The sequence below is a fragment of the Magallana gigas genome, chromosome 5 (genome assembly GCF_963853765.1).
Source record: "Magallana gigas chromosome 5, xbMagGiga1.1, whole genome shotgun sequence".
In the NCBI taxonomy this organism is placed as follows: domain Eukaryota; kingdom Metazoa; phylum Mollusca; class Bivalvia; order Ostreida; family Ostreidae; genus Magallana; species Magallana gigas.
The window spans coordinates 4631994-4651653 of NC_088857.1; the positions used below are offsets into that span (position 1 = coordinate 4631994).

The 19660-nt window shown below is 29.8% G+C and overlaps 1 protein-coding gene across 1 annotated transcript in view; it reads left to right on the forward strand.

Moving 5' to 3' along the window:
* The first annotated feature begins 8748 nt into the window (after positions 1-8748).
* Positions 8749-19660, forward strand: part of LOC105323256 (homeobox protein Hox-A9) — a 48543-nt gene continuing 37631 nt past the window's right edge. The window contains exon 1 of the mRNA XM_066084710.1: positions 8749-8807. The gene's annotated coding sequence lies outside the window, so the exon portion shown is untranslated. The remainder of the gene's footprint in view (positions 8808-19660) is intronic.

Genomic DNA, 19660 nt, shown 5'->3' on the forward strand with positions numbered 1-19660 from the left:
CTTGTGTACCGTTCTTTTCTTTGAGTCAATAAAATGAAATGAATCGATAAATGAGTACATTCTGTCTTTTTTATTACTTCTAATTATTAAGTATTTTCTAAATAAACGCTAGTTAATGTAATCATTCAGATGGTTATATTTCTTTTATTACATACCACTTTGTTAAACCAAACCACCAGATTCATTGAGTGAACGCTTCAAAAATATAAATCAAGAATATGTTTTAAGCGCAACTGCGCACATATTAAATCAAAAGAAATCGTTTGGGTCTGAAAGTGTGGCCCAAATCAAGTTAGTTCGCTCTTATTAATTACAATCTTTGCATTATATGAAAATGATGTGCATAAATAATATCTCTTGTCTAAGTATATAAGTAAACGGTAAGATAATATATATTCTATTTAATGATTTTTATAGAAAAAAATTTATCAATCTCTAACTTATGTAATACATGATATATTAACGGAATTTATTATGGGATATTGGTAATTGCAAACTTCCAACGTTGTTTCGTTTTCAGTATTAAATTCTTTAAAAATGCAACAACTAATAAACAAACATTGTGGCTAAGTTTGCTGCATGCATGTTGATTTTAATTTAGATATTACTGTTCTTTTTTTTTTTAAACCAATAATAAAAATAGGTTTAAAATAAAATACATCTTCCCCGCTTCAGAAACTAACGGTCATACATTATAATATTGATTATAGATAATCAATGAACTTTTTTCATTCTCAAGAAAGACACGTCGGAATGTTTTAGACGTTTTTTCTTTAACTGTAATTGTGCTTTCTCATTAACGATAATTAGATATTTCAAACTGAAATGTCGGACAAACTAGGAGAATTAAAATACGGCAATACTTATTAGTGTGTGAAGAACCAGTAATCGCTCTGAGAACATAAACTTGAGACTACATGCAGGGTGTGGTCTCATTATTTGGAATTTTCTTTAAGAATGACATTAACTATCTCTTGGTCTAATCATATTTCATTTTATACCTATTAAGTTTACTTTGAATAATTAGTGTCTTCTCTGTGTCGGCTTCAAGACACCATTGCATTGGTCAGACTTATCATAGGATACGACGGATTTGCTTTACAATAATCGGATAAGTTATGATATTTTTGCAATCAAAATCAATACAAAAAATATAATTCCTATTATATAACATTTTATGCAACAAAGTAATACTTACACTTGTTGTACGTGAACCAAACCCTGTTTGTCATCGAAAACCTTATAAACATGTCTATCTGGCATAGTTTTGTAATATTCCGTGAGCACAACTTAACAACAAAGTGAATATTTGTTTTTGATTAAAGCACTTTGTACATCTTTTGTATTGCCCCATTGACGACGATATATCGATTCAATGCGGATACCATACAAGATCATATTCTGTCAAAAATTGCAATAGGGCAAAATGCAGCGAAACAAAAAGGTAATTAATGCTCCTTTACAGAAAAGTGAGGAATTTTGTGCGAAGTTATGGTTGCTAATAATATAATAAAAGTCAACACAAATGTTTTCACCTTACAAAATGAATAATACTATAAAACATTTTATTGTTTGAAATAAAGTAGCGAACGGGGAAATTAAAATGCGTACTTGATCAATCATAAACCAATGACTGTGCCTTGTGAAAATTACTGGTTATTAAACATATATGATATTTACTCCTTGGAAATGATATTTTGTTTTAATCGAGGGCATAAATCCCGAGCCCGAGCTGTTTTATGACAGGACCCGCCACGTTGATTCTCTTGCAGTGGTGGTAATTTAGGTCGACGTTGAATGAAGTGCCACATGATGGAGATTATATTGGGACCGACTTAGTTACGCGAGCAGACCTTATAGAGTATGCAGATGTCGGTATCACATGAACAGCAGCTAACTTTGCTTTGAGAGGCAGAGAGGAAAAGAATGTGTGGAAAATTATGTTAAATGGTATCCCATCTCACACCCACAGTGCCAATCTGAAGCTACCTCCATCACTCCGAACCAAGCTCTGTAGCTATATGATATCAGTTGCTTTATTGGTCTCATAAGTGAAACTACTAAAATTATCATTAATTGGTGTATATTTTTGGATAAACAGTTGATAAGTAATTGATTGAATTATTTTGCTTTTTCCATTACTTTCAGTGTTTGTAGTAATCTAACTGTTTAATCAATTAATTCAAATTTCACTCTTTCTTGTGGTCTGTTTTACTTCTTGCGATTACTTCTTGCGGGTTAATCGTTATAAACGTTAGAAACTATCAGATACTTCATAATTATCTAGAATGAATGGATGTGAAAATCAATTTATGAAGACAGCCACCTAGCTAGTTCTAAACCCAGTTTGGATATTACTAAAAGACTTTTTGAATGTGTTTAAAGTCTTTGTCGATGGCAATCCTAAAGAAAAAAGTTTATATTATCACTTTAAAAAACTAAATTGAGATTTTTTAGAATTACATATAAACTTTTCAAAATTAAAGCTCAATGCAAAATTTTTCTGTTTGACACACACACAATCATAAGAATTAACTTATGATCTTTTCATGATCTTTTCTGTTTTGATTTATTATTTATTTGTACAGCATTGTGACTTTTAACTAAAATAATAGTACTTATGTAAAAATGTGCAAAAAAAATTAATAAAGCGATAAAAGGTTCTAAAAATATAAGAAACATTTTGTCTTAGGTGGATATACAACATAAAAAAGCCCACACATTTTAACCCAATTCTATTACAAAACCCTATTTTGCTGTTCAACAAATGCTAACAGATTCTTTTCTTATGTAATTTATTTTGGTTTTTATTAAACCGACCTTAGTTCATATGAACGTGATTATATAGCTTTTATGCTTTATTAAACCCATCAGATGTTAAAATGAAGGCTTTATTCTTCTTTGTAACCTGTTTGAATGGTTTTGTTTTTCCGTAAGTGTTTATCAACACGATGTGAAACGTAAGAGCAAGAAACCAATAAATTCAAATTTTGATGTACCATTTTGATATTGTTTCTATATTTTATTTATGATGTTTTATATGTATATTGTTTAATATACATATTTACTTAATAACTTGTGCATATACATGCATTTGTTTATTTTCAAATTAGAGTTTTAGAGAAATTAGAGTACATTGATTTGTCTTTCTGTATTGAATATCTTTTCGCATCTGTAAATGTATGTCCATGAATTTAATTATTATAAAGTCAATAACTATAAGTAACATGTAATATTACATGTACTATGACAATTGTATATATTGTATGTATTATCATTAGGAGAGGAACATGTAAGTTGTAAGAACTTGTTTCCGATCCTTTTGTGTTACTTACACAATAAAATATGTTCAAATCAAATCATATCTTTTCGCATTCCGCGCCAATGTGTTTTACTTATATCTCTAATTGTTTCATCGCATCTATTTTTTTTAGATATTAAATTCTTAATTTCTTTTAAGTGTTTATTTTATTTGTCATAATTTAGAATAAACAGAGCTGCGGTGAGATTGTGGGAATTTATTTTCTAATTTTTTGTTGTCACATCAGAAAGATATTTCTTTGCAGTAGTAAAATAATGTGTTTTGTTGTTTCTAAAGCCGTACGTATTTTAAATTTATACCACTTCTAAGTAGTTTTGTTTTTCAATTTACACTAAATTAATTCTCATACGAATTAGGTCACTCGTAAAACTTACCGGCACAAAAAATTAAATATTAAAAAACTAAATTTTAACGTAATATCAATAATCTGATAATCTAAAAGCCATTAATTGACTAATTTTTGAAAATTCAGCCTCTTGAAAATGACAAACGTGTTTAAAAACAACGTGCTTACGTATATTCATTAAATGTATTATTTATCTAAATTCAAAAATTAAAAAGAATTTTTAAAAAATACTAATTACCAATCCTGTACAAGAATATATTTTCTGATGATTACGAAGAAAACAAATCCAATGTTAAAAGTAAAAAGAATAGAATCGTGTCAGTTTTAAAATATATGATTAAAAAAGTCGTTTTTCTTTTCTTTTAAGACATTTGAGCATATATTAGAATGTATATTAGAATGTAGAAGAAAAGGAGAAATGATATTAATGGAAAAGAGGAAAATGGCTGAAAAAGGTGTAACTTACATGAAACTCTAATATTTTTCACATTCTAGACTCATTCAATCATTTGTTTACTTGATCCAATCTTAACACATTTCTTCTGGGAAAAACACATTCGAAGCCAAACAATATGAAAATTTGGTATGTCCTGCCTATTGTTGTATCTAATGAATGAGTTCCTAGAAAAATTAAAGAAAAATTACACATTCAACATTAACATTACACATTCAACATTAAACAGGTTTGCAGTAAAGAATGCAAAGGGGTCGACTTTAAAAGCAATGGTCTAAATCTTAATTGTTTATAAAAAAATTAATATGTTTAATATGTTTAAACGTATCTTTATAAATGGAGCATTTGTAATAAGGGATCGACCTTAAGAATGTTATTTTCTTTTAGCTGTTAACAATTCTATTTTACCAAAAAGCGCTAATATTTTCTTTTTAAAAAAACAACAAATGTACATGCAAAACATTTTGAATTTTGAATTTGTAATTTACAAATAGAACTTTGTTCTTCTTGATAACTGTACTGATCATTAGATTTTAAATAGCGAATACTTAGAGCATTAATTAATTTCGAAAACATAAAAAAAAGATACTTCTTTCTGTAAAAATCTCTATCGTAAACAATATTGTTCATTCTTTTTCCATTATAATAATGTGCAAAATATATCCTTTGATATTGTTATTCAGAAGCAAAAACAAGACTTTTTGTTTGCTTTTTATGAGGTAAAAATTCAGAGTAGTAATGAATATAAAAATCAGGATATATAGATATATCTCTTAGTCAGTGGCTCTATTATATACTTAACTTATAGAGTATGTCTTTTGATATGTATTATTTTACGGTGCAAATATTTTTTCCAGTATCTAAAAAAATAATACAGTTTAGATTAATGTTTCATTTGCTTAATTTGCATATTATATTGTCGTACAAATATTCGTAAATCAACGTTATATTTTCTCTAGAAAGATCATTAAACTGAGTTAGGCCCAATAAACTTGTATCAGAATAAGTTTATAAAACCTTTTAGTAAAGTAGTCCCGTTTCTTCTGTTCATAGCAAAATAAACATATTACACGAATATTAACAAAATATATTGAATAAAACAAACAGCAAACGCAACTGATTACCAAAAAAACAAAACGCAAATTCCTAGGGTGTATCCATGTGTTTGAATTTACGACTGTGGATTAACCATAAAATCACGTTATTGTAATTAGCGAAGAAATGAGTGACTTTTGACGTCTTATATCTGGCTTTGGGACCAGTAAATTGGTTCATTTACCAAAATGCTGTTGTCCTTGTTGGCACGATGGTTATACCTACATTTAAGAGCAGTTATTAGAGTCTATCATAGGTATTTGAACAGCGTGATAATTAGCATCACCTTGGGTGACGTTGAATGCAAATCTATTAATAGATATGGAACACGTGACCTGGTGACAGATGACTGATGTGAAAGGTCTAGGGACAATACGTCGTTTTATCCCTTTGTCTGAGTATGAGAGGGGATTCTTTGGGGGACCAAATAATCAGATTTAATCCCACCATCAACACACGTTTTGTGGATTCGTGATGGCATCAATGCTTTTTACTTCATACAATGCATTCTCTGTATTTTATGATCACATATTTAAGACATATTAATGCCAAAATCAACGAATAGATAGCATCTTCTGGCCATTAAGAAAGACAATAACCCAGTGTTCTCTTTCGTTCAGAATAGTTCCATCCTTCAAAGACGATGTGGAAGTTGTTTGTGTCTACGGCCAAAGAAACTAGATATGTCAAAGAGAGAAACATGACTATACACAAATTCTGGCAGTTATTATCCCTGCCCTGTATAGAAGCGTCCAAACCATGTATATTTCATACAACAAAACTAATCACAGATGGGAAACTGTCTTCGAGAAAACCAAGAAGTGTGTGTACTGCCCCAGTTATTTTGATTGCACGTTTACGAAATTACATTTTGATGCTTTTTCTTAATTAGGTTTCAGTAAATTACCATGTTATAGCTTTTAAATTACAATATTAATCAAAAAATTTAAATTGCTTTTTAAATACACGTCTGTACATACCTCTGTTAAGATATTTTGAAATCCATTTGGTATCTCATTGTTATGTCCCAATAATAAATCGTTTTCCTTTTCCAGTACCCAAGTACCGTGTTGGTTTCTTAGAACTCCTAGCATCTAATACCTCAGATATCTAAAGAGTTGCTGCAAGAAAAATATCAAAAATGCCCATTAAAAATTTCTTTAATTATACACAGTTTATAGCGCATTCATATTGTGTTCCTCGGTGTTTTAGGGCTTTTCTGCTTCATTTTATGTGAAAAATCTCATATGTTACGGATAATGAAGTTGGATATGAGATTTGATATAAAAATATAAAACAATTATGACGTAAAAAATTTATACACTCTGCTATATGGATCTTATTTGTTACAAGTTAATGATAAGTGCCACGTTAACTATATTATCGGTTAATTTAAGATTAAATGAAACCCTGCGCTGGAATTTGGCACCGTGTTGCTGATATCAGAAAGCAGTTTAATAGAGAGGGTGGCGACGTCTGAGAAATACTGAATACATCAACAAACTACGACTGGATGAGTACAAAGTTACGGATAAGTTTGATAATATTTTCATTTATGTAATTGTCGACTTCATTAACAAATTAAATTTGCGTCGACTCTGAAATGAATGGTCATGCATCAATTAAACGTCAAACCAAGAACTGAACATAAAATAGCACGCTTTGAATTCAATAATACAATTTAGATTTCGAGATGCGTTTCAATGAACGATAGATTGTTTTGGTTGGAACTATGTTTGCGATAGTTTGCTGGATTAAGCTTTTCCTGGACGCTCAACTTGTGTGGCGTCGATCTACCCGACATAAATATTATCAGTGGTTCCTATCTTTATAAAGCCAACTGACGCTGGCTGAAGCAATCGGCAGTCATCAACGAGTCATAAAACTCCCATATAAACGTCTTCACCGTACTCCACCAAGGCGAAATGTGTAATGTTACGTTTAAATAGGATTTAATTGACACTAATAATACAGCCTCTTTCTTGAAGTATTTCCATGACGAGCAAAATTTTTGTCAAAATTTTAATTACTGGTTAAGGTTATGGTGTCCCAATAACAGAAATTTATATTGCAGCAATATCAATTAAATATGAAATGCCATACAATGAATCAAATATCTAGGTGAATCGAATATATTATTACCATTTAATGAAATACTCTTTCTAGTGATATTGTTAACCCAGTTTCGTTTTATTCTAAAAACGTTCTAACGTTATAGATCTATTATAGGTCATTTGGGTCATTAATACGAAAAACACATAAGGCCCAGACATATTAATTAAATTGCTTTAAAGCAATAAAAACTATTTTTTCCTCAGTGAATGATTTAAAAGTATTTTTAAAAATTGAAACATGGGAATATACTTTTACAAAATATTTTTTTCTTGGTGAGGCTATAGGTATACGAAGTGACTTTAGAAATATACGGAACCAGCATAGGCGTCCATGTATTTGTTGTACATATTTCTATGTAAACCATTTTCCCCAGAAACTTTTATTTCTTTTAGAATCATTTTTTTTTCAAAACCCTATATTGTTCTTAGAAACTTTTTTTACTTCTGAAGAGAAATGTTAAAAATGCATCAGGATTTATGACGGTATCAAATGAAATCATAAACTTTTTTTTTCATATAACCTACTTAAAGTCATGCCACATTTCTGACTTAACTTTATAAGAGCATAGTTACTACGTTTCACATTTATGTCAAAGCCATCGGCAAGTTAAATGATAAGTAAATAAAGTATCTTTTTCGATACCAATTCTTATCAAACAGATCCTCTGGTTCAAATATAACAAAAACACGTTCATCCTTTTATATTCATATATATATAAACATTGCAACTTGGCCATAAGTTTAGTTTGCAAAATAAGATCATTGCAAAGAGAGCTGCAATTTCCAACAAACAATAAACATCGTTATTGTTATCTCTGTCTTTCTCTGTCTTTTATCATTACACTAATATCAGTTTGGTGAAAATATTGTTCATGAATGTTCATTTTACGCTTCTTTCTAATGGAAAAGAAACTAATACTCAATCCGCTTTAAGAAAGAAAATAATACCATATTTTTAAATAATATTTGCAGCAATGCATCTGTTTTTAAAATGGAAATAATAAATTATGTTTATGAATAAAATGTGTGATATTATTAATTATATATTATATTTTCCTTATTCGTTTTTTAATGATTATGAAAAAACATGAAATAAATAAAAAATTGATAATAATAATGAATCATTTTTCGTTTCGTTCCGTGTTTAGTATATGGCTCTCTGATCATCCATCACATCCGATGTCAACCCTTTCATATGTTATAAACCAGAATCGTAAATCGCAAAAAATTGGACAAAAAGCATGAAATCTTTAGAAGTTTAATAAAAACAATTTTTTAGAAGAGCATTCAGTTGAATATATATATATTTTTTTATTTTTTACTACCAATAAAATGAGACTCGACTGAAATATTTATGTGAAAGGTTTATTTCCTTTTAACTTTATCCCCGTAAATCTTAGTAAGCAGCGACCACCCAAGGGACATTCGGACGGACTCTCTTGAGAAACCCTTGAGTGTGACGCACATTTACCAAAAGTAAGTCTATAACTAATTTATCATTTTAAAAATTTTAAGTAAAACAAAAGGTAATGTAAATTATAATCTTTTGGGTAATCGAGAATCACCAAGTGCATATTATATTAAATTTAATATATATATTGTTTTATAAAATTTTTATTGTTAAAGTTATTAAATGTATATTTTCATTTTCATATTTAATTGCAAGATGTACAAGCTTCATTTTCAATTAATATTTGTATACAGAAATGATTATTTAATTGTTGATTTTTTTTAATTCAGAAATTCATAATTTAAAAATTGAGTTTCCTGTATGATTTATTAATTATATTAAGATTTTTTTTGCATTCTTTTTCCTAAATACTAGTAACACTGTAACATATATTTGCAAGTAAGAGGAAGATATACGCATGCACGTCTATTTCATTATTCTTGAAGACTCTTCATTGTGGATAGCTTGGTATATAGATAACTGCTAGCTCGTGTGAGACGTATATCATATCGCAAATTCCGCCCCGCCACCATTGATAATCGTATTCTGTTTTTCTTGGCACTGTGGGTATTTAGACGATTTTAGATATATGTTCCCCTGATTGCACTTTTTATGGCATATATATTCTCTCCTATGAGACTTGCATCTGGATAAATTTCCCATTATCTCTGCTCAAATATTTTATCAAGCTTAAACTTGTGCTTTTATTAGCTACAAAAGAATAAGACTTAATTTGTTCCACTGGATGATGGGATTCATCAGTACAGTGCGTGTCGAATCATGTTCTGGTAGATACTATTTTATTGTAATCCAAAAAAAAAACCTGTATGAGCAGATATACAGCTAGGAAGTGATGATGTATATATTGACTACATTTTTTTAGAACTTCAATTTAAATATGTTTAAACATTTTACTGAAAACTTTTATCAATTCACCGATTTTTTCTACGATACGTTTTTTTTTTATTTTTCAATGAATAAAAATAAAAGCAAAATTAGATAAAAACAGTTTTTGTAAATGCAATGCATAATATTACCCGTATTTGAACAATTTCATTATTTATTTTGGAAAACGAAAAGTTAGATTTATTATTGTTATTCTTCTAATAACAAATTTAAAAAAACATAAATAAATAAGGGAATTGTAATGAATAACTCTTTGGAAATGAACTTGTTTATATCATCTTAAAGTCAGTATCCATTTTTATCGCTATAATGAATGAGGCAGTCGCATGCATTGGTATCATGGGGTAACAGAATGAAAAATATATATGTATTTCATTAAAGATAACTCGTTTCCGTTTGTGAAAGGTGTGGGGAAAAACAAAGCTACAACCTCCTTCCTTCTGATGAAATACTTTGATAGTAGGATGAAACGCCGCACCTGGCTTCTTTGATTTTTATGTAAAAACATCATGGTTCCTTCTTTGCAATAAGACGATAGGAAGGACATACACACAGACAGACACACATACACTCACAAGTTTGTAATACTGCCGAACACAATGAACAATGAGTTTACCATCAAACCAAAAAGGCAAGTAAAAGGATTAGAGTCTTTGACACATACATAGCATTACAGCATTAAAGAGTAATTAATTTTCGTATTGTCTGCACTAACTAGTCTAAATTGAAGTTGTTAGAGTGTAGAATATATATATATATAATTGTTAAAATAAGCATACTCATTGTTTTTATGAAAAATCGGGTTCATGCTTGTGTTTTTCAATAAATAATACCTATTAATACAAAGTTTGAAACTTGATTGTTTACCTCGGTAAAATTTATCATTTGAATGAAATCACGAGTGACCGAAAAGCAAATTATTTTTGCTGATTTCTTTCTTTTCTATTTATTATGCAGTAAAGCATAAACTTTTTATGTGCCACTTATTAAGTTTACAGGACCTACGCGTATCTTGGGTTGATTACTTGCATAACCTCACACGTATTTTATTTGTCAACATACAATATATATTTATTTACAAATAATGTATTCTTGAACAAACTTGAGTTTTATGCTCGATATAATTTTAATGTTTCATATTCCAATAGCAAAAAGCTACGTTTCGGGTTATATCATACCATTTTTTTTTTAACTTTCAACTAAGTTAACGGTAGCAAATATATACAAAATTGCAATAAATTTGCCATTACATTATTGTTAGTAAAGCAATTTTAACAAAATATCTCTGAGGATAATTGATTGATAAATGGATGTAACGAATGTTATGGACATGTAGTCTGTTTAAATTCAACGTTCAAAGTCCGAAGAAATAAAATTTCTTTCTGGTCACAACCTAGGTGTACGTAGTAACGGTGACAAGAACGTTTTGGGCAATAGTCCGGCTCGAACACGTTCTGCATTTTAAGTTCAGAAAAGAATAGTCAAATACATATTAAGTTCATGATGATGTATTGAAAGCTAAGGGTTTTTTTTAAACTATCCAGACTATGAATGCTAAAGAAAAGCGTATGAAAAAAGCTTCTTAGCGATAAAAATGTACATTATCTCCCCCAAGAAGGATGGATGAGACATTTTTTAATCATATCAACAAAGATATAGATATCATTGCAAAAGTTTGGGAGGTTTTGAGGAAAAAATCAATACTGAACATAATGCATTTAAAAGGGAATATATTTTAGTTTGAAAACAGATTTACTTTTCATTCAGTAAATTGTCTGAGTATTAAATTAAAAAATGATCATTATTTTGATCACTCCAAAGTTCGTAAAAAATGTTCGTAATGTTTAAAGGTAGTGTTTGTAGATTTCATCTTCGCCTTTACATACATATATTACTCAAGTTTTAAAACTTGATAAATTATATTCTGCAAGATGAATGACAAAAGAAACTATTATCCATTAAATTTTATTTATTTTCCTACAATTCAGAATTATATTATTGCTTCGTCACCGCGCCCGAAGGGTTTAGAGTTTAGAACCATTTTAACAAGAGCTTGGACTTTAGGTTATTGAGTCAAACGGAATTGTGACGTTAGCCTGTCTATTTCATTGTAGGCCACTCAGCCATGGCTCTTTGAAATCAAGAAGATTTTGTCTGGCTTTTGAGCGAAGACTACGCAAACAGTGTATATTTCGCTTGAAACCAGTGTCTTTTTAACTTGTTTTTACGCAAGGAATAGTCTAAGATCGTTACATCGTACTGAAAGTTCAAGGTCTTGTTAAAATGGTTGTAACTTCTGGACGGTAGCACTAATCCTCAATCTCTTGACTATGTATGCTCTATAAGATAAGCTGAGACATCGGACATGTGTCTGTTTGACTATCCGAGATTGATTTATCCAAAAAATCTCTTTCAATCTGAATCAATAATCATTCTTAACAGATCCAAAGTTTGTTGACAAAAACGATTATAAACTTTACTCATTACATCAATTTTACACGATGAATGATAATGTTATAATATTTTTCAACTTTAATGGTATGTCCAACTATAATCAAATGTCTACTTGGTTATTTAAAAGGGTCAGAAATCATTCCATAAAATCATGGGCATCGACGTTAGAAAAGACCTTTTCTTTATCATTTAATTACTGACTTGAAATGGTTTTCTGGTTATTTTGAACAGACAAAACTTCTGAACAAACTACAACGGTATAAGATTATACTCTACAAGACCTTTTTAACATATTCAAAAATAGTTTTAAAAATACCACACAGTTTAGAAAATCTATAAAATGCAATAAGAATCTTAAGTCCAATAGTCACGCCGAAGTCGTAGATAGATCATTGCTTAACAAGTTAACAACCACCTTTGTTATCATTGTATATCACCTGTCAGGTGAGATATTTACCTTTCAAAAATGAATTCCTGTAGGAAAATAATTTTTCCCATAGGAAAAACAATATTCCTGTAGGTAGTTTGAAATTTCCTATCGGAATACAAGAACTTCCTATAGGAATTTCAATTCCGATAGGATTTGATAAAATCCGATAGAAAACTTTATATCCTATAGGAAAACTACATATCTGAATCAAATTCCTACAGGAAATACCATTCTCCTTTAGGAAATATAATTCCTATAGGACTTTTTAAAAATCCTATAGGATTGTCAATATTTCTTGCAGAAGAATCAATTCTCCTATGTGAATGATCATTTTCCGATGGGATATTAATTTTTAAAGGTAAATATCTCACTTGTCAGGTGAAACACACTAAAAACAGAATTGGTTATATACTCTGTAGACAATGGTTTATCATTCGGTATATATGGATTTTTCCATCTTAACTGCATCCTAAGCGGGTGCAAAAATGCCACCTTGGCACTGGCATAATTATCCGACACAGTGTTTATGGCACATGCAGATTTGATTGATTTGAAGTACTAGTATTTTACTTGACCTGACCAAGAAACAAATGTTCGCCAAGTGAAAAAAAAAGATATTTTGACATAAGAATATATGTTTTATAAAATGGTAATCGTAAACTTTTGTCCTTTACATTTAGAGAAAAGCTTTACGCTTTATCTTGCAAAAATTAGCAGTTAAAACAACTAATAAGGGATTATTTCATCTGGACATCATCACTTATCAGTTTACACCAGAAAGGATATTCAACTGATTTAACAAAGTGCAGTTTGTTTTTGTAGAACAATTTATTTGAAACGCACAAGTTAGGATCCGCCCGGTTGCCTACTCAAATCATAAGCCAAGTTAAACTAAACGTCGCGTGTTCAGTCTGCATTATGACGTTATGTTTCATATGTAAAAAGTACAAGTTTTGTCTTCGTAAAAATCCTATTAGAGTTACGATTCCGATAAAATATTTCTTCTTTCATTGGTTATCAATTTAATTATATGTTGACTACAAGTAATAAAATTGAATACTTTATTCAGTATCTAAAAGATGAGTTTCTTGACGTAAATGATTTTATATTCCATCTAGACATACGTAGAACAAGTCGTGTTTCTTGATTGGAGTATTATTAAAAACTTATCTGGTTTTCACTTGAATTTCTTTTAACTTGAATTATACCGAGCGCAGCGAGAGGCGGGCTTCGCCCGCCTCGCGAAGCGAGGATTAATGGTAACACGTATATATAAGAAAATCAGTGAAAAATGAAAGTTGAATCAGGGGTACTAAGGCCAAAAAAAGTTTCTTCCAGCCCTGGGCGCCGCCATATTGGCAGCCATTTTCTTTTTTAAAAGTTAGTTCGATCATTGATTGACTGGTACTGGTCGATGTTTATTGCTCCTAACCTCGATTAAAATGTTTCAGTGTTTCAATAGAAGGTAATTTGATTTAAAATAAATAAAAGAAGACACCAGATAAGTTTCAACAGTGCTTCAATCTAGAAACACGACTAGTGTTATGTATGTCTTATCAAATTATCAGATGAAAAATAAAAACATTAACATCAAGGAACTGATCTCTTAAATACTGAATTTAGTATTCAATTTTATTACTGAGGCAGTTTTAAGAATTAAATTGATAAACAATGAAAGAAGAAATTTTTTAAAAAGATCGGTCAAACGTAACTCTCTTCGCTAATTTCCGAAGACAAAACGTGTACGTTTTACGTCTGAAACATGACGTCATAATGTAGACTGAGCACGCGACATTTAGTTAAACTTTGGCTAATGATTTGAGTAAGCAACGAGGCGGATCCTACTGTGTGCGTTTCAAATTAATTTTGTTCTACAAAAATCAAACTGGTGTGTGGTAAATCTGCGCTCGGTCCAACGGTCACACCGTTTACATATTATCTTCAATTAAAACATTGGAAAGTTTTTCATCGAGTTTAGGGGCAATAAACATTGATAAGTGTCAGTCAATCAAGGGTCGAACTAACCTTTTAAAACACAAAATGGCGGCCAATATGGCGGCGCCCAGAGTTGGAAGAATTTTTTTTAGCCTATAGTACCCCTGATTGAACTCTTCATTTTTCACTGTTTTCTTATATATACGTTTTAGCATTAATCCTCTCTGCGCTCGGTATAACGGTAATATTAGATTTGTCATACCCCTGTAAAACAGTTACTATATAACTCTATACGAAAAAAGTCCAGCATTTTGACTGTTGGGCTTGAACTGATAGATTGGAAATGTTAAAAAAGACTGTTGACCGGTGACGTCACATTCCGCAAAAACGTGTTATTGATTAGAAGGGGTATAACAAAACAGTTGTTGACTGGGGTAGAGCCCTCTACCCCGGTCAACAACTGTATAATGTTTTACGGTGTGACCGTTGGGACAAGCGCAGAAGGAACTAAACATCTCTCATCATTGTCAAATGCAACCCGTAGACTTGCCCCATCCTAAAAACTTTTACCACCGCAAGGAACCTGAAGTTATCAAACATTTATTCTAATTGTTCCGCTCTAGACTAATATACTTTTAATAATATTTTGATAAATACAAAGCCGTTTGATTTTTTTTAATGCACATACAATCATGTTTTTTCATTCCTTTACTTTTCAATAATGATCATTAAAATCAGTAAACAATAATTTGCTTGTCTGTGTTATTTTTCATTTGGTTCCTTTTTGTTATTTGAGTTTAAATTATTTTCCTCTGTATATCATCAATTTTGTTTTTAATTTTGTTAATGTTGTTAATATAATTGTTGTCACCTATCTAACATATGCATATTACAATTGGATCAATATGATAGTAAATTAAGCATGGGACTTGCATGTGTATTTACTTAGCCAACACTGATACTGAATACCTACTAAACGTTACACCCAGTACAGATGCTTGATCCACCTCTAAATTGTGACGTCATACTTAACTGTCTTTTGCGCTCGACAGTTCTCTTTAATTGTCGGATTAATTCGGGGAAGGAAATGGCGTCATATGTCAGCAAAGGTCCAGATAGGTACAGTTTTTTTACGTAAGCATATGCATTGTTTACTTTTACGGAAGGAGTCTTCTCGTTATCAAACATACTTCTTATTATAATAATAAGAAATTCATGAAATTTTGACACAGTCAAACGGGTCATATTACCAAATGATTCTATCAGTTTAATCAAATTTGACCTTTTTGTTTTCGCAAAAAGGTCAGGTCAAGGTCACTACCTTTTTCCTGTACTTAAAGGATGATAAAAATAAGTGTAGCTCTTTGTAGTTCTGTAGACATTTGTTTAAGATTTGAAAATTCTATTTTTCTATGAAATGATAGAATATCAAAATGTCTATCAGCTTAATCTACTAAATCGATATGAATATTTATACTAAGATTGCTATTGTTTAGCCCGCATTTCCTCTAATTTAGATAAATTTTGAAGACATTTTGATTATTATTCTATGCTTCCAATAATAAAATATTTCTGATTTGTATGTATTATAAAGACTTTCTAAGACTTTATATAAATATATAAATACACAGAAAAGCTTATATATTGACCATTTAATAAGAGAGAAAAACTGATTTTAGTGAATATTTCATTAAAAAAAAACAATGTATAGAATGGGCGCTTTGAAAAGCTTGTAAAAATGTAATTTGATAGGCAAGTCATATTTTAAAAACATATTCTTAACCCAAGTATCATATCATTAGTTCACATTAGTGAACAAAAAAAATCCAACATTAATGTTATTGTTTTTAAAATGCTAAAACAGACTCATTAATCTGCAGTAATTCTGAATTGCGTAACATTTCCTACGCCAATATTACGCCAAAGATAAAGTCCTTGGTAGATTTTAAACATTGATTACTTTTTTTATGCCAAATTGTATGATAGTAAAAAAAAAAAAAAAAAATTTACTGTTTTACTTTCCTTTTATCCTGATTTTCTAAACAATTAATAAAATTTACGTTTGACAAGTCCAAAACCAGAAAAGACTCCTTCCTTAAGTGTTTAAAACTTAAAAGTCTTTTTAAAGGATTTTTTTATTTGTTAAATGAAAAAGATGTCTACAATTAAGAGGAAAAAATTTCCTTAGAAATGCTTTCTGTTCCACCATTTTGCTATACACTGCTAATGATTATTGGGATCTGTAGAACTTTTTCACGCGGGTCCACAAACATTTCTTTGAACAATTTGCAGATTTCAACTCGAATTTCCTCTATGGAGCTCGCTACGCTCGCGGCGCTCGCTAATATTGTTATTTGAAAATTTGCTGTGTGAAAAACAACATTATAAAAAAACAAATTATTTTGCTTTCTTTTTTATTATAGAAAAGTATTTTTGCAGATGTAAATGTAAATTTGCTCGCAGATTCCTATTAACAGGAAATATTGATTTACAAAAATCGCAAATGTGAACAAATGATAATGAAAGAATCTGAAATTAAGTACGAGAATACAGATAAGGTTTCATTTAATTATTATCAAATACATAAAAAGATTGAAATCCAAGAGGGTGAAAATTTCATATTTGATTCATATGGAATATTGTGATAAATCCATCAACAGATGGTAAATATTACTATTAATTAGGGTAATACCATTGGTGATGCAAATGAATAAGGAAAAGAAACAACATTTATATATCACTTGTAGTATTTTTCCAGAGGTAAAACTTTTGGATTGGTCACAAGAAGGAATATCCAATGAGTCGTTATACTTTGTTTTGTACCGTAGAAAGCCTCAGTGTCAATTGAAAGAGTGAACAAAAATATCAGGTTTCGTTTTGGTAAATTCCGTTTCTTATAAATTATATATATATAATTTCATACATCATTTTTATTTTTTGAAAATAGGCTTAATGGTACGTTTTTGTTTTAATAGTTGTTTTATGTGTTTGTTTCTTCAATAAAACATAGTCTTTGGTATTAGTAGATTTTTCTTCATTTTTCACACGTTTCTTCTCATTTGGAAACTAACATTTATACTGTAGAAACAAGTGTTTTAAATATTCAAGCTAACCTCAGTTGAATAGGAAATGGTTAATTTGACACATATACAATTGTATGAAGCGGATGAATTTAAACATTACCAGAATTGTATGATACCTCTTATTTGCTGTTTGATAAAATGATGGAACATCATTTTTAGTTCTAAAGTTTTAGTTAAATTTGCTAAAGACTACAGAAATATATAAAGACTATATATATATACTGTATATAGTAAATTGATGTCATCAGCGCCACTTAATACAACACATCGTATTTGGTTCCAAGACGTACTTTCCCGTGTTTTTAAAGCTATTTTTTGTTTTGTCTGGTGTTCGTATGTTTTTATAATAATTCCATTAAAGTAAAAAATAAATCGTGCTTTTTATAAACTTCGGAGGTTCTGTTATTCATATAAATATTCCTAGAATATTAACATATTCCTATGTTAATTATGTGCAACATTCTTGGAAAGAAATGGTTCTGTGAAATTAATTGTTGGACGATTCAATCATGATAGGAAAAGATTGATACATTTTTACGTGTATTACATGATGTAAATGCACATATGTGACCTTTGGTGAACAATAACATATAAACCAATAGGTCACTAATAAAATACATTTCTAAAAAATGTTAATGAAAAAGATTATAAGAAGGTATAGATACTTTCAAAGCCTACCAATACAACAGGCGAATTAGTATCATCAGCATTGCTAAGATATTGAAATATGAGGCTTCAGTTGTGAGACAACATGTTTGAAGATACTTCATCAGAGTAAAAACTCAGCAGGTGAAGTTAGGACTAGAGTATGTAAGTAATGGCACTCCTTCCATGCTTTCAATGGTTTCATATTTTCAAGTTTTACAATATATGACCAAAAATATATCCTAGAAAAATTTTTGGTGAGGTAAAATTATAAAAGCCTTAGCGGGATCCCACTTAATGACTTACAGATTCATAGTTAACGCTCTAATCTATTGCGCTACGCTGTTAGGTATATACCAATTTTGTAAAAGAAAACATTTATAAAATTATTCTTGATCTCAATGTTTACTTCGACAGGAAGTACGTCACAATATAAAAGTGTCCCAAACCACCTTAATCAGTCCATGTACCGAAGCCTCACATTTTAATATATTACCAGTGATGATAATACTAATCCGTCTTTTGGCCTGCATTGATTTAAAGTTATAAAAGTCATATCAATCATAAGAGTTTTAGCACTCTCAAAATTAAGCATTCTAGATTATAAAAACTAAGTTAACTTACGTATATTGTTTACAAAAGCAAACAAATGTTTGGATTGTTAATTTCTGTTCAGGAATACCTGATATACAAAGTATGAATGATGCTAGTCTAAAAGTGCATCATCAGTTCGATCTAATGAAGTTGATGTTCACACTGTTTACTTAACATATCTTACATAATATTACGGGTATGTCATATTGTACGTAATGTTGTATAATATTGGTGCTTACTGACATCATTAATATGCGATTGTTAGTATATTTTAAACAACATTCACAACCAGTTACCAGTTATGGGACAAAAAATCGGCAATATCGCAAAGCATTTTCAAATGGGGAAAATATATTCAGATTAACTTGATTTCTTTTTTAATCAACCCTTTTGTTTACATAGGTTATTTGTCAATTCAATTTTCTAAAATAATTTTTCACAAAAATCGTAAATATTTATTGAAATAATTATTAACATACTAAATCTATAGAACTTAATTAACAATCATTTTGAAATCTTTGATACCATTTTACATGTTTTGCGTTCACATATGAGTTATTAGTGATAGTTCTTATATATTCTAGTATTTTTATTCTAATTAATAATCCTTTTTTTGTTGGATGTAAAATGCAGTTAAAAATATTTTTATTTGTTTTGAGAGTTGCCAACAAAGGTGTGATTTATAAATGGGGTATACTTTTTATGAAGATTAGTGCCAAAACATAACAAGTATTTACCACCTGTATTTTAGAGCTTTTGAACCACGTCAAGTGTTATTCAAATGATTCCAAGGTCAGGATATTATCTTGAATATATAGCTTTGATAACGAAA